This window comes from Taeniopygia guttata, chromosome 2 (assembly GCF_048771995.1).
Source record: "Taeniopygia guttata chromosome 2, bTaeGut7.mat, whole genome shotgun sequence".
Taxonomy (NCBI): Eukaryota; Metazoa; Chordata; class Aves; order Passeriformes; family Estrildidae; genus Taeniopygia; species Taeniopygia guttata.
Window position 1 is genome coordinate 109,728,941 of NC_133026.1, and position 12,526 is coordinate 109,741,466.

Below are 12,526 nucleotides of genomic sequence, written 5' to 3' on the forward strand. Positions count from 1 at the left end.
CCGCCACCTGCCCCGCCAGGCCCCGGCTCCCGGGGAAGGGCTGCGGCCGCGGCTCGCATGAAGGGCTCATTCCCCGACACGTCCCTGCGCCGGCCGTGCCGATGCCAAAGTCGCGCTCCGCTCTGCGCCCTGCAGCGGGAGCGCCGCCCGGGCTGGCGGGGGATACAGGGGACCCACGCCGGGGACTCCCGCCCGGGATGGGGTGCCATCCCCGGTGCCTGCCCCACGACCCGCTGCTGCGGCACGGAGGGATCGCCCCCCGCCGCGGGCACGGAGCCCCTGCGGCTCGGCCCGGCCGGGCAGCGCTGGTGCAGACGCGCGGGTTCGGCACCGCCAGAGGCTGGCACCGCGCGCTTCCCCCTCCTCGCCCGCTCCTGGGGGAGCCGCGGCGTCGCGCCCACTCCTCCCGCGGCCAGGCCCCGCCCTCCTCTGGAAAAGGGATGACATCATCCCTCTCCCCCGGCTCGCCCCGCTGCTCCCCCGGCCCGCCCGCCGCTCCGACAGGGATGGGGGGGTCCCGTCCGCACCCCCTTGGCGGAGCCGCTCCCTCGGGGGGCCCGGAGGGGGCTCCCGGCGCCGCCGCCCGGCCTCGCCCCTGCCCCACGCCCCACTACGTCATCCCTCCCACCGCCCCCTCTCCGCCGGTGCTGGCGGGGGAGCGTCTCCCGAGGGGAGCGCCGGGGCCGGGCAGCGGCTTCGCGGCGGCTTCAGCGTGCGAAGGGCGCCGGCGCACCATGGCGGCGCCGGCGCGGTGCGGCGGGCGCGGCTGCGCATCGCGGCGGGGCGGGCGCGGCGGGCGGGCGGCGGGGCAGCTCCTGCGCTGACACCTGCAGCATGTGCCAGGAGCTGCAGCGGCAGCGGCCGCCTCTGCCTCTGCGCGGCGCGGCCGCCCCGCTCCGGCGCCGTGCGCGGCGGCGGCGGAGCAGGAGCAACTCCCGCTCCTCCCGGCGCGTCCCTCCTCCTGCCTGGCACCGTGTGCCGGCGGCGGGTGCACGGTGACCTTACGGAGCGTGCATTACCTCACAGGTAAATATCAGCTGATCCGCCCGGCGGCGGCGGGAGCAGGCGGCGGCGGGAGCGCACGGAGCCTTCCCGAGGTAGCGATCCCGGCCGGGGCAGCGGGTGCGAGGTGCTGGGCGGGGGGCGCAGCCGCCTGTTGCCGTGTGCCTGTGCCGGGCGGGGGGCGCCGGGGGTTCCCCATCGGCACCGTGGTCAGGGGTTGGGGGCGGCCTCGGGAGGGTGGGCCAGGCCGGGGGGCAGCCCCCCTGTCCCCCACCCTCCCGAAGCCGCCCCCGGTGGGGTCGCACGGCGCTCCCGCCTGTCCCCGGGCGCCGCTGAGACGCTCCCGGCGTGCGAGTGTGCACAGGCATGCGGCACGGCACTCGCTCCTGTCGCCCACCCAGCCGCTCCGTGCAGCAGGTCCCGGGGTCCCTGGAGGCCACCTGGGGACCCGGGGGCTGTCCCTGCTCGCCTGCTGTCGCCTCTTGCAGCCGGCTGAGGTAAAAGTGACGAAAGGACGGCGCCCCGCAGCGCAGCAGCGGCTGCCTTTACCTGTGCGTTCACCGGCTCCTTGGCAAACTTTGGTGTTGGGCGGTGAAAATCTCCATCGTTGCAGCCAAACGGGCTTGTTCTACACTCCCATGCTAGAAACCAGCAACCACCCAAAGTGAAATACTGCTGGCTACGGCTGAATCGGGTACTCAATCACTGGATCCACTTCCCAGCATGGGTGATGTTTTTGGTAGTACTTTAGTAGTACTTCAGACGTGGGTGGGGAGCAGTGTGGTCTGGTAATACTTGACAGTTTCTGGTGACCCAGATGTTAAAAGGACAGGTTCACCTTAGCTTCAAGTAATAAGCAGCATCACAAATTTGGTGCTAGTAGGCTTTCAATGTATTGTGTTGTCTTTGAAGTTTTGTAACTTGCTATTCAGTTCTGAACTTTGTACCTCTGCTTCTCCCCTTGTTTTTTGGATGTAGAAGTATTTTAATAATGGGGGTAAAGGCACGGATTCTGTGGTTTAATAGTGTCATAAGCTATGGAGCTGTTTTCGTAACTTTTACCTGGATACCAGGTTGGGTCTCACACCTGTGAGTGCCACATGACCAGACTAATAAAATAATGGCAACCAAAGAGTAGTAAGTGCTATGTTTTTAAGTCACCCTGGTTTCTGGTTGTCAGATGGTAAGTGAGTATGAGATAAGAGCCAATGCCATGTCTATTTTAAGTTCATGTCTTTATAGTGCTCAAAAGAGAATGATCCTACTGACACATTTTTGGGTTTCACCTTCCTGTTGCAGTCAAGGTCCTGCATTTATTCAAAGTCTGTATTCATTGCAGTGGAGGATTTTTTTGGGTTTTTTGTGGATTTTGTTCTTTCTTTTTCATAAGACAGAGGTAAAACTCAAAGAACTGAATGCTTCAGAATAAATCTCGCCTTCCTGTAGAAAAGCACACGTAAAATACCATCTCCTGCCTTGACCTCTCACTAGGATGTAAGTGTAGTCAGAATAAGATACTATCGTCTTGCAGTGGTGGTAATAAATACAAAATTACACACATGTGCCCTCTGTCATCACAAGCAAGTGGATAGTTTAAGCATGTAATGCTCAGTATGTCATTTCCACAAGCAGTTTTCAGTGTGTTGCTGGTTGTGTGCAGCAGTGCCCAGCATGGCTGAACTGTGCAGGATCAACCTTCATAGATGCAACTCTCTCTGCAAAGTAGCTCAGGACCCAATCCTGAACAGAAGCCTGTGGCAGTGCTCTCTGTGTTCTAGAGTAACCCACTGATTCTGTGACTGAAAAACAGAAAAAAGCACATGTTACGGTAAACTGCTGGATACCAGTCCCTTAAGGTTTAGAGCAAGGTAAAGGATGAATTGTTGTGTTTGGCTTTTGAAGGTCTATACCTTTATTAAATTATTTGCTTGATTTCTACGGTTGTATGCTGTCAGACTATAGAGTAGATTGTCTCCTCTTACACGTTTTGCCCAGTATAAATCCATTCAGAATTGCCTATAAGGTTCGGCGGTGATCTTACTTCCCTTCCAGGCAAATAATCAGATATAATTGCACTGAAATCAATGAATATATACAGACATGAAGCTGTGAGAAGAAAATGGGCCTCATGGTGTTTTACATTTGTACAGTTGAAAGCCAAAAATAGCTGTCATAAACACAGCATGTCCTTTTGGAAGAAACAGTCAATGCCTACCTTAGAGTTGTTCAAAGTTTCTTGTATTTCAGCAGCCTTGGGTTAAAAAAGTGAAAGCAGCAGTCTTGCAATGAGAACTGTTTCAGAGAAACTTTTTGTTCCAGTGGCTAATCTCCTTCTCATTAATTCCATGTTGTTAATCTTAGCGTGCCCATATCGACACTATTAACATTTGGAAAAGACTGCTTCCTCAAACAGGGTTCCTTGAGTGTTTTGCCAGGTGTTCTAGGGTTAATTTCAATTACTGTATTTTAAACTGCTGCTCTTAGCATTAATTATATATATTCCTATCTCTAGACTTAACAGCAAGATGCAAGTGGTATGGAATGTTACATTCCAATTAGTTTTGCAGTGCAAATGGGGATTATAGTTGATGGGTAAGTCTGACATGTACTGCATGACTTGTCATGTTTTTCCTGGAGAGAGGGGAGTCTTGGGTCTGAGTCACCATGGAAGAACATGGAGCCCCGTAGGCATAAAACTGGTGCAGTGGAGTGATGAGTCAGATCTCTTATCTTGAAATTCAGTATTACGTGGTATTCATGCATGGCCTGCCTCACATTCATTGTGCACCTAGGCAAGTAACTAACAGGCAGAAAACTCACCTAATCAGACCTCTGACTCGCCTTTTCTTTGCAGAGTTAGTCCTACTTCTGTGGGAATAAAAGGCTGCTGGTTAGGATCATGTAGGAAATCCTGGTGTATTAACCTGTGGAGCAAACCAGCTTTGCCAGGCTATATCCAGTAATTTCTTACATTGTTTCAAGTCCATATAATACAACCTAATATTAAATTTTCACTTTTTGTGCTTTAGGGTTGAACCAGCTTTTTCAGACTTCTGGAACTGGATAAAGAATAGCAGAGTAAGAGCAGTGTTACATCTTCATAGACCCCAGTATTTGTTAAGCTAAATGACTTTTCATGAGCATTGCTGTGGAACGTCAGTATTGTTTCTTTTACCAGAGGAAACTGATGTAACTGCTAAGCTAACGAAAATAATTGATATTTCTTAGAAGTGGTAGCCTCAGAAATATGTTAAACAGCAAGAGTGAAGATTTGCCCACGCAGCTGTTTTTGGAAACAAAACAAAGCCTTACATCAGAGGTGTCTTCACTTAGACACTTACTGTGAACTTCCTTGAATAGCAATCATTAATAACGCTATCTTCTCAAGCTAATGGAGCATGAAGGTTCCTTGATTTATAATGATTTGGGAACAGATGCTTGAAATTCTGTCCACTTACACAAACAGCACAAGAATGACGCTTTTGCTGAAAATCGGGGGGAGGCAGGGGGGAAATTATGTGTGGGACTATCAGAATGGCTTGAAGAGTGTAATGCAATGTCTCCCTCTCCAATGTCATTGCAAAATCTACTAGAGGGACTGTGTTTGGAAAACATTACATGAGGTTTCTGTTTGAAAATCATAGCAGAACATTATTGATCTGTATATTTTTAATCTCCTGTGTGTATGTAGCCAGTTGCCATATTTTGATGGCTGCAGATATTAGCGCTGGTTTTTGGGTAGAGTGCGTGTGTGTTCGTGGTCTTGCAAAAAAAGCTTCTGTCTTCTCACATTGCCTTAAATTGGAAAAATGTTACAATGAAGACATATGGAAAACCATATAGGAAAGATGTGCAAATTTAGATCAAAATTGTACAAATTCCAATTAAAGTGTAAATGCTTCATTTGTTTTGAAGTTAGATGCACCTATTGTATTGTTTAGAAGTAGAGATATCTAGTGTCACTTGTGGAGAAATCAGTACAGGGAAGGTTTAGCAGTCTCAGCAGCTGAGATAAGATGCAAGATAAAATTCCAAGTTCTTGTAAGAACTTGGAAATTTCAGTGGTCTTCGTGTGCTGGTGTGGAGATGACCAAATCTGAGGCAAACTGCCCTGGTGCTGTTCACTTCAGTAGAGCCTGGTTTTTGGCCTGATGTTTAAGACAGGTCTGAAATGTATGGGGCAAAATCCTTCCCTCAGTTACAGTGACATAAATGCAGTCTTTGTGTATTTTCTCCATCCCACTGAAGAGAGAAGGAGATCACAACTGTTCGACTTACCTATGGCATATCCACAGCTGCTCCTAGGGACTATAATTGCTTCATGCAGTGCCTTTACTATAAAATGTGTGACGTCATCTCCTCTTGGAACCACTGGATTTGTAGTGATTATGTGAGAAGCACCACTGACAGTTCACATGCCTGTGCATATGCCACAAGGACTCAGAGGGAAATCCTGAGCTGTACCTTTCGTTGTACAGAGGCTGCATTTTTATAGATATGCTTTCTCTGTATAGTCAGAACAGCCTGTAAAGGGAAATACAGCGATTTCTGTAATTGTTCAAAAGAGATTACAACCTAACAGAATTCCATCCTATAACATACAAAGTACAAAAATAAAGGCTCTTTTCAGTTAAATCTTTCACCAGATTGATGTCAAGAAGCAATGCAATATCTCAAATGATTTGGTCTTTTTTAATCTTCTTAGCTGGAAGAGATGTCAGAAGAGCCATTCAAAACTGAAGTAGAAGATACATGCAGAATTTCCTCATATAGTGGTCTGGATGTCTGCTTATTTTGCTTAAGGAGAAATTCAGACTTCAGAAGCACACTTGATTTTCTTTTCTTTTGGTGCTGATAAGCTCTGTCTCGGTTTAGTTGTCTAAAGAGGTAATAGCAATTAAAATATAATGTGACAGAAATGTCTGTAAACTGTTTTGTGATGTAATTATCATAATGTAAGATTCTTCTGACCTGATTAAAATCAACAGGGGAAAGAAACTTTCAGCATTGTCTCCAGCTTTTCAAAAGTTCTGCTGGGACTTCTTCCTGACCACCAGATCCTCCCACAGCGGGTGTGAGTGGGGGTTCATTTAAGTGGTAAAACTCCTCCATAGTGAAGTTGGACCATGTTGGTTTAAATAAAAGCATGATATAATTTTGCCCTTGGGCATTCCCAGGGAGCAGAGGAGCTGCTGGTTCAGTGCCAGAATTTGCTTGTCATACTTACGGGTGAATAGATCCATTGAATGGTGAGACGACATTGAACTGTTCCTCTTGGCTTGTGCAGGGAGGCGGAGCTGTGTTTGCATCCCACTTAACACCAGTGAGGATGGGTAAGCTGATTCCAGCCATGAGGAATAGCCACATTGAGAGGTTCTAAAGCAGGCTCCTAGTGGCCAAGTTCACAGGTGTCTGGAGGAAGGGAAAAGTAGAAGGTAAAGCAACATTTCCTGGCATGTTATTGTCATTGAGAAATTAAAACCCCAATGCAAACCATGACCCACCTCTTCACACAGTGCAAGTGTAAAAGTAAAGGTCAGCTTTAAACAAAAATGTGACAGGGAGCAGCATGTGCAAGATGATTCTCTTGGAAAGGTCTGGGCTGAATTGAAGATCTGATGCATGTAGTTCTGGTCTTGACTACTGGTTCCCAGGGAGCTGGAGTTACTCACCAAGACTGCACGTGTGTGGAAGGAGCTGCCTTTTGTAGGCCATTTGTCTATGCCCTTATGCCTCACCAAATCGCCCTGTATGGTGGCTATTTACATCTATTGAGTCGTTTTACAATTACCCTGTTGTACTTGATTGGTGCCAAAGTCAAAGTTAAATGATGGCTGGCCTGTGCTCAGCCACAGCAGCATTGTCCACCATAATCACCTCCACAAAGTAGGGCTGGATCACAGTCTGAAGTACCAGTCAGCTCTCCTCTTTTCTTTCCTCTTTGAAATCATCTTTGCTTTGGCGTGCATGCCAATGGTCGTGCTCCCATGGTGTGCCACACAAACTTGAGTGGCGCTGGGAGGCTTTCATCCCGGGAGAAAGGAGGGCTCTTGGCTGCCCACCAAAGTCCATCACTGCTCGACAGTTCTGCTTTAGTGAAATGAACCAACCAACGTCTCGGTGGGCCCAGTGCCAGCCTGGCAGATGGGCCTCAATGTGCCCAGCCAGCAGAGCACATACATGTGTGTAGATGTAGATAATTGTATGTATGGGCATGATAAATAGGGATCTCTGCAGTTTGGAAAAAGCTGCCGAACTGAACGGCTGAGTACCAAAGCAACAAGCTTGAAGAGAGACTTCTTTTGGACGGGGGCATGTTAGAGTGCTCAGAGGGAGGATCTGTGCTTTCCTTGTTGCTCTCTGCTTGCAGTTCTACAGATTATGTAATAAACAAAGGAGGCTATTTAGTCTTTTGAATCTAAGCACTCTTGTAACAACTGAGAATGTGGAAAATGACACTTCACTGCAGTGGATTTCCTTACAAACCAATTGGAGCTTGCTACCAGCTCAGATTCTACCAACACAGTTAACTGGTACAGCGTTAGATCAGTGGGAATTTGTGCATGCCATACTTTTTGTTTTGAATTGCATTTTAAAATGTGAAATACTATAGTGAACAAGAGTTGTATGGAAATCACTTATCAGTACAAAATATACCAAACTTTCTTCATAGGTCATAGTTTCCAAAATCTTTGTGTAGTTATCTAGACTCCCTAAGCCCCTTCCATGGATGGCAGTCAGCTAACACATGCATGCAGGCCATATATTATTTGATAGCTAAATACATGGAATTCTTTTGAAGACATAAATATTAGCTGCATCTCTGCAGAGAGGACATAGGAAAGCTAGGTGACTTGTACTTGTCTGCACATGCATTGGTTGCAGAAGCCCATTTCCCTGGAGCCCATTTCCCTAATTTTATAGTTGTGATGCTGGAGAATCACCTGCCCTTTCTGGCTCAGGGTACATAGGTTTCTTGCTTGAAAGTCCAGCTCTCACTAGGAGAGGGAACTTGTGGATTGCAAGATGAATAGCATCACATACCTGGCTGGAAATTGCCATGGTCTTCTCTAAAAATCCTGGAAGGTCTGTGGATGCAGTTTTTTTGAGATGGTAAGGCAAACCAGGGATCTGTCATTTTTGGCAAAATCCGTAATGAGCTCTGGATACTCTCAGTATAAAAGCAGAGATTCAGCTTTATCTTTCTAGGATCCTTAAGTTAGATTATCTGGAATTACTGGGATAAGAAAAATCTTTTCTCAAATCCTGGAAATAAATGGCATTTGCCAGACCTAATATAATCCCTTTATGCTTAACCTGAAGACACGGCAACTGCCTGTGTGACTCCCAAATCAGGTACTGCTGATTTCTAAGTGCACACGGTCCACAGAGAAATTTTGCAAGCCAGCACATTAAATGCACTGGGGCAGACGTAGGGAGTGTGTTTTGGCTTAAGTAACTAGACCAGGCTTTTGTTGGTGACTGACCTACCTGGTGAGGTGTCCAAAATGAGTGTGAGGAAAGCACTATTCTGAAGAGGGGAAATAATGAGGTAATTTCTTACGGCATGGATTTTAAAAAGTGATTAAAACTCCTGGAGGTTTCAGAGGCAGGTATTTGCTCCTGTAATGGAAATGATAACACCATTCCTGGTCTGAGTATGATGTCTGACCTGTATACACACTTTTATTAACTTCTTAATCTTTTTTTTTAGGCTTCCAGACATGTTTATCATGTGACTCTGCTCATTTTTTCCCCTTCTTAAATATTAACCAGAACAAGCAGTTTAATGGTGCTGTGCACTGCTTAATGGGAACTACAGAAATTTAAATCCCCTGTGTTGGAATTCTGCAAATTTTGACTCATTTAATCCCTCTCTCCTTAGCCCACATCTACCATTTCCCTTTGTCCAGGCTAGTGGGGATACAGCCTTTAAGTCTCAAGGGGTTTTTATCAGTTCTCTTATCACTTGCCTTCAGCTGCTTCTGGTGGGACTGTTAAAAAAAACACAGGTGTCATCCTTCAAAGGACTGGGAGAGGACAAAGGGATAGGAAAACAGGATGCAGGAGGAGGAGGAGGTGGGTTGTTAAAAGGGGAGAGCGGGATGGAGAAAAATAGTGTGTGAAAGGAAAAAAAAATGCAAAAGGAAAAGGTGGAAGAAAAAAAGCCTGAAAACAACAAAAAGAAAAGAAGGAAAGAGAGGAAAGGAGAAAAATACCCCAACCAGATCATCTGGTGAGAAGGATGTACTGTGTTAATTAAAATTAGTACATGCTCCAGCTAGGTTAACATGACAGAGCACAACTCATTTTGCAAAAGCTTGTTTGGCAAAGAGTCTCATTTGACCTTACAGGACTACTTGCAGGAGGAATTCTCTTGAGAGGACCAGTGTTAGCAGTAGCAGGGGCAGTTTGCTGTGTTTTTCAAGCCCACAGACAGGACATTGGAAGCTGAGCTGCATCATGCCGTGCTCTGTATAACCTTCTGCAGAGAAAGGTGATACATACTGTAAATACTGCAATATTAGAGTGACTCAAATAGTAGTTCCCATTTCTCTAGACAGATTTAGAAGATTTTAAAGCACTCAGTGTTTGTGAACACTACATTTCTGAAAAGCACTTTGCTAATTTTTCCTTCATGACTGCTGTTTATCAAGATTCAAATTGTTACGGACAACTGCAAGGAACTTTTTTGCACAGAAGAGGTACACAATAGCTATTGTACAAGGTAGTAACTTAAAATGCAACTACTTAGTGCATTTCTCTGCACTAAGCATTAGCCAGTCATCCTTAAGCAGAAGAATAGGTTTCACCTTCATGTTTTGGTGAGAGGTACGTTTCGTTTGTGCCATTGTAGTGCTCTGCTGTATTTCCACAGGGAATGCTACCTTTCTGATTCCCTGGGAGCCCCATATTATCCCTGCTATTTGCATTTATACATAAGTGTTACCTATCTTCATTCTAAAAACAAGCTGGCAGAAAGATAATTATTCCTGCACAATTTGTGGCTTTTTTTTTCCTTTCAACATATGAAAGCACATAGCAGGGCTTACAAAACTCTCTTGATTTGTTGTAGGCAATCAGACGTTTGATGGTGCACTTGACTATCAGAACAAATTACTTCTTTACCATAAGCTCCATGCCAAATAATGAATGTAATGTTAGTGGGCTTAGTGAAGCAGTGGGTTATATTACAGTGGCTGCAAAGCATGAAGACCTACTGTGTCTTTCTGTCATAAAAAGGCCCTGCCTGTGCTGTAGATCCTGTGAAGAATTTGTAGAGATACTTGAAAGGATAAAACACTGTATAAATTCCTAAAGTTCAAAGAGAAAATACCACTCAGGATAAAAAAGGGAGCTTAGCCCAGCAGCAGCTTAACCATATATGACAGATCTAGTGCTAAGTCCTGCGCCATCAATGCAAATGCTTCTGGAGTTCACCAAGTAGCCAAATGGAAAGACTAGAAGAAAGGCTTTGAGGATACTGACCTGGGGAGAGGAGCAGAAATAAAAGGCACATGCTTCCCAATAAATTACTCTTATTCTCTGGGCAGGGTGCAAACAGGGAAGGTTTAAGACATGCACAACTAGATTTGTATTACATTTCCTGTGAAAATTACTTTTTAAGGCATTAATGTGTTTGTCTGTATTTCTGTGCAAGTATTATGCTATAAATAAAATTAGGAACCATGAAAGTTGGGCATCCTGTTAGAATAAGATAAGGAAAGGTCACACCAGCCCTAAACAATGCTTTTCAGTGTTGACAGTTAAAAAAAAAATCATTAGTTATGCTCTCCTTTGGTTGCCATATAATGACGTGAGCATTTGATCAAAAATGATCACACTTAGGCTGTGAGGGTAATAAAAATGGAGTCAGAAGGCTGCTTTAGAGGTCACACTACAGCTAGATACTTCTCTTTGACTTTCAGTTGCCTCTATACATGTCCCGGACCCAGCTGTTTCCCTGTCTTGCCAGCTCCGCATGGAAACATCCCATAGTACAGTCATGCCTCACGCTGGCCTCCCTCCTTCCCTGGCACCTGGATTTAGCTGCTCTGTCTTAACCTCTGCTGCACATTGACTGGATGGCCTGTGAACATGCAAATCATCTCAGTAATTATTTGCACTGGTTGTCACACACGCAGAGTGACACAAACCCTGGTGGCTTTGGCAGGTTGCTGTTGCTGTAGATGTGCAGGGACAGCTTGTATGAGTGTCCGAGGAGAGGAATGACACAACAGCATTTTAGCAGCTCTGCTGGTACCAGGTTTCAGACTTTTTACCCAGTGCTCACAGTCGTACTTCAAGTAGTGAAGGTAGGAAGTGATGTTGTATCTGGAAGACTTTAATGTTAAATAAAATGAAATGGACACATTTCATGCTAAGTCCTAGGAAAGTAGGTGTGAGGTAGTAGTCCCTGCTGTGAGATGAGCATGCCTGTTACAGGCCATATTGTGCCTTTCTGACCCTTGCTAGTGACTACAGGGGTAGAAACGGTTCCTACTGCTTTTGTTTATTCATAGGAAAAGGAAGAAAGATGGAGTTACACCTCTGTTCTGAAGCTAAGGTATAGGCTAAAGGTATTCTTTTTTTCCCATGGATTTAGGGTTTTTTTAGGAGGCTGCAGCAGTGTATTCTAAGCAGTCACAGGAGCTTTAATGACAGCTGTTTTGCTTGAAAGCCTGTATCTGTCAGTGTCTGTAACATGGTTTGATGTAATCCTTCAGATTTCCTCATGTTTAAAAAAGCTGCAGAGTCTTCTTTGCCTACCAAAACACATTTAACAGTTGGAATTTTAGCAGTGAATATTTCTAAAACCTGCCGTTTTGCACATACTGTGTTTGATGATCCTCCTGTTTGTGTATTTTTAATACATCCCTCACCTTAATCTGAACATCTAATTAAGGACATGGATGAAGAAAATAGGGTAGTTTGGAGGAAAAAGAAGCAGAAATTAAGTAATACCAGCAGATACCTGAGTAGTCCCATATGTCTATGCCATTTGCTGCTCAAAACCAAGGAAAAAGATTTAAAAATGAAGTTGTCTTTCAGAGCAGACCTTATGCCAGTGAGTCAATGTCATCTTACTACTCAGGTGTCGAGAAGGTTTGTCCTTGAAACCCAGATTTCCCTTACATACACTGACATGTGTTTTGCAAGACCTTGAAGTTACACAAGGGAAGGAAAGCTGAAAGCTGCTGCCAGAGCTACAAATGGTCATGGTTATCCCATGAACCTTTAATTCCCTGAGCTCTGGTGCTGGAGATGGGAACCCTGGGGCTGCAGGTAGGGCTGGGTGGCTGCCCCTTTGGCCAGGTGGAGAAGTGTAGGTGTACCACCGAGGGCAGGATGCAAATGATATCCTTATTTTGACATCAGCAGCTGGGCTGATGTGGAGGTGAGCTCACCCCCCCCCCCTTTTTTTTTTCCCCCAAAATGCTGCACATTTTCTCAAGCAGGAATGCTTGAAAGGGGACAGTGTTGATTAATGTGGTAGATCCTGTGGCTGCCTCCTCACTCAGAA

General features: G+C 46.0%; 1 protein-coding gene across 23 annotated transcripts in view; it reads left to right on the forward strand.

The window, feature by feature from the left end:
- Nucleotides 1–887: 887 nt before the first annotated feature.
- DTNA (dystrobrevin alpha) overlaps nt 888–12,526 on the forward strand; it is a 220,919-nt gene continuing 209,280 nt past the window's right edge. For 21 of the 23 annotated variants that reach the window (XM_030266168.4, XM_072924609.1, XM_072924611.1 and 18 more), the window contains exon 1: nt 893–1,026. The gene's annotated coding sequence lies outside the window, so the exon portion shown is untranslated. Of the gene's footprint in view, nt 1,098–12,526 lie in introns of all 23 variants that reach the window. The other 2 variants (XM_072924630.1, XM_072924633.1) reach the window with 2 other exon arrangements.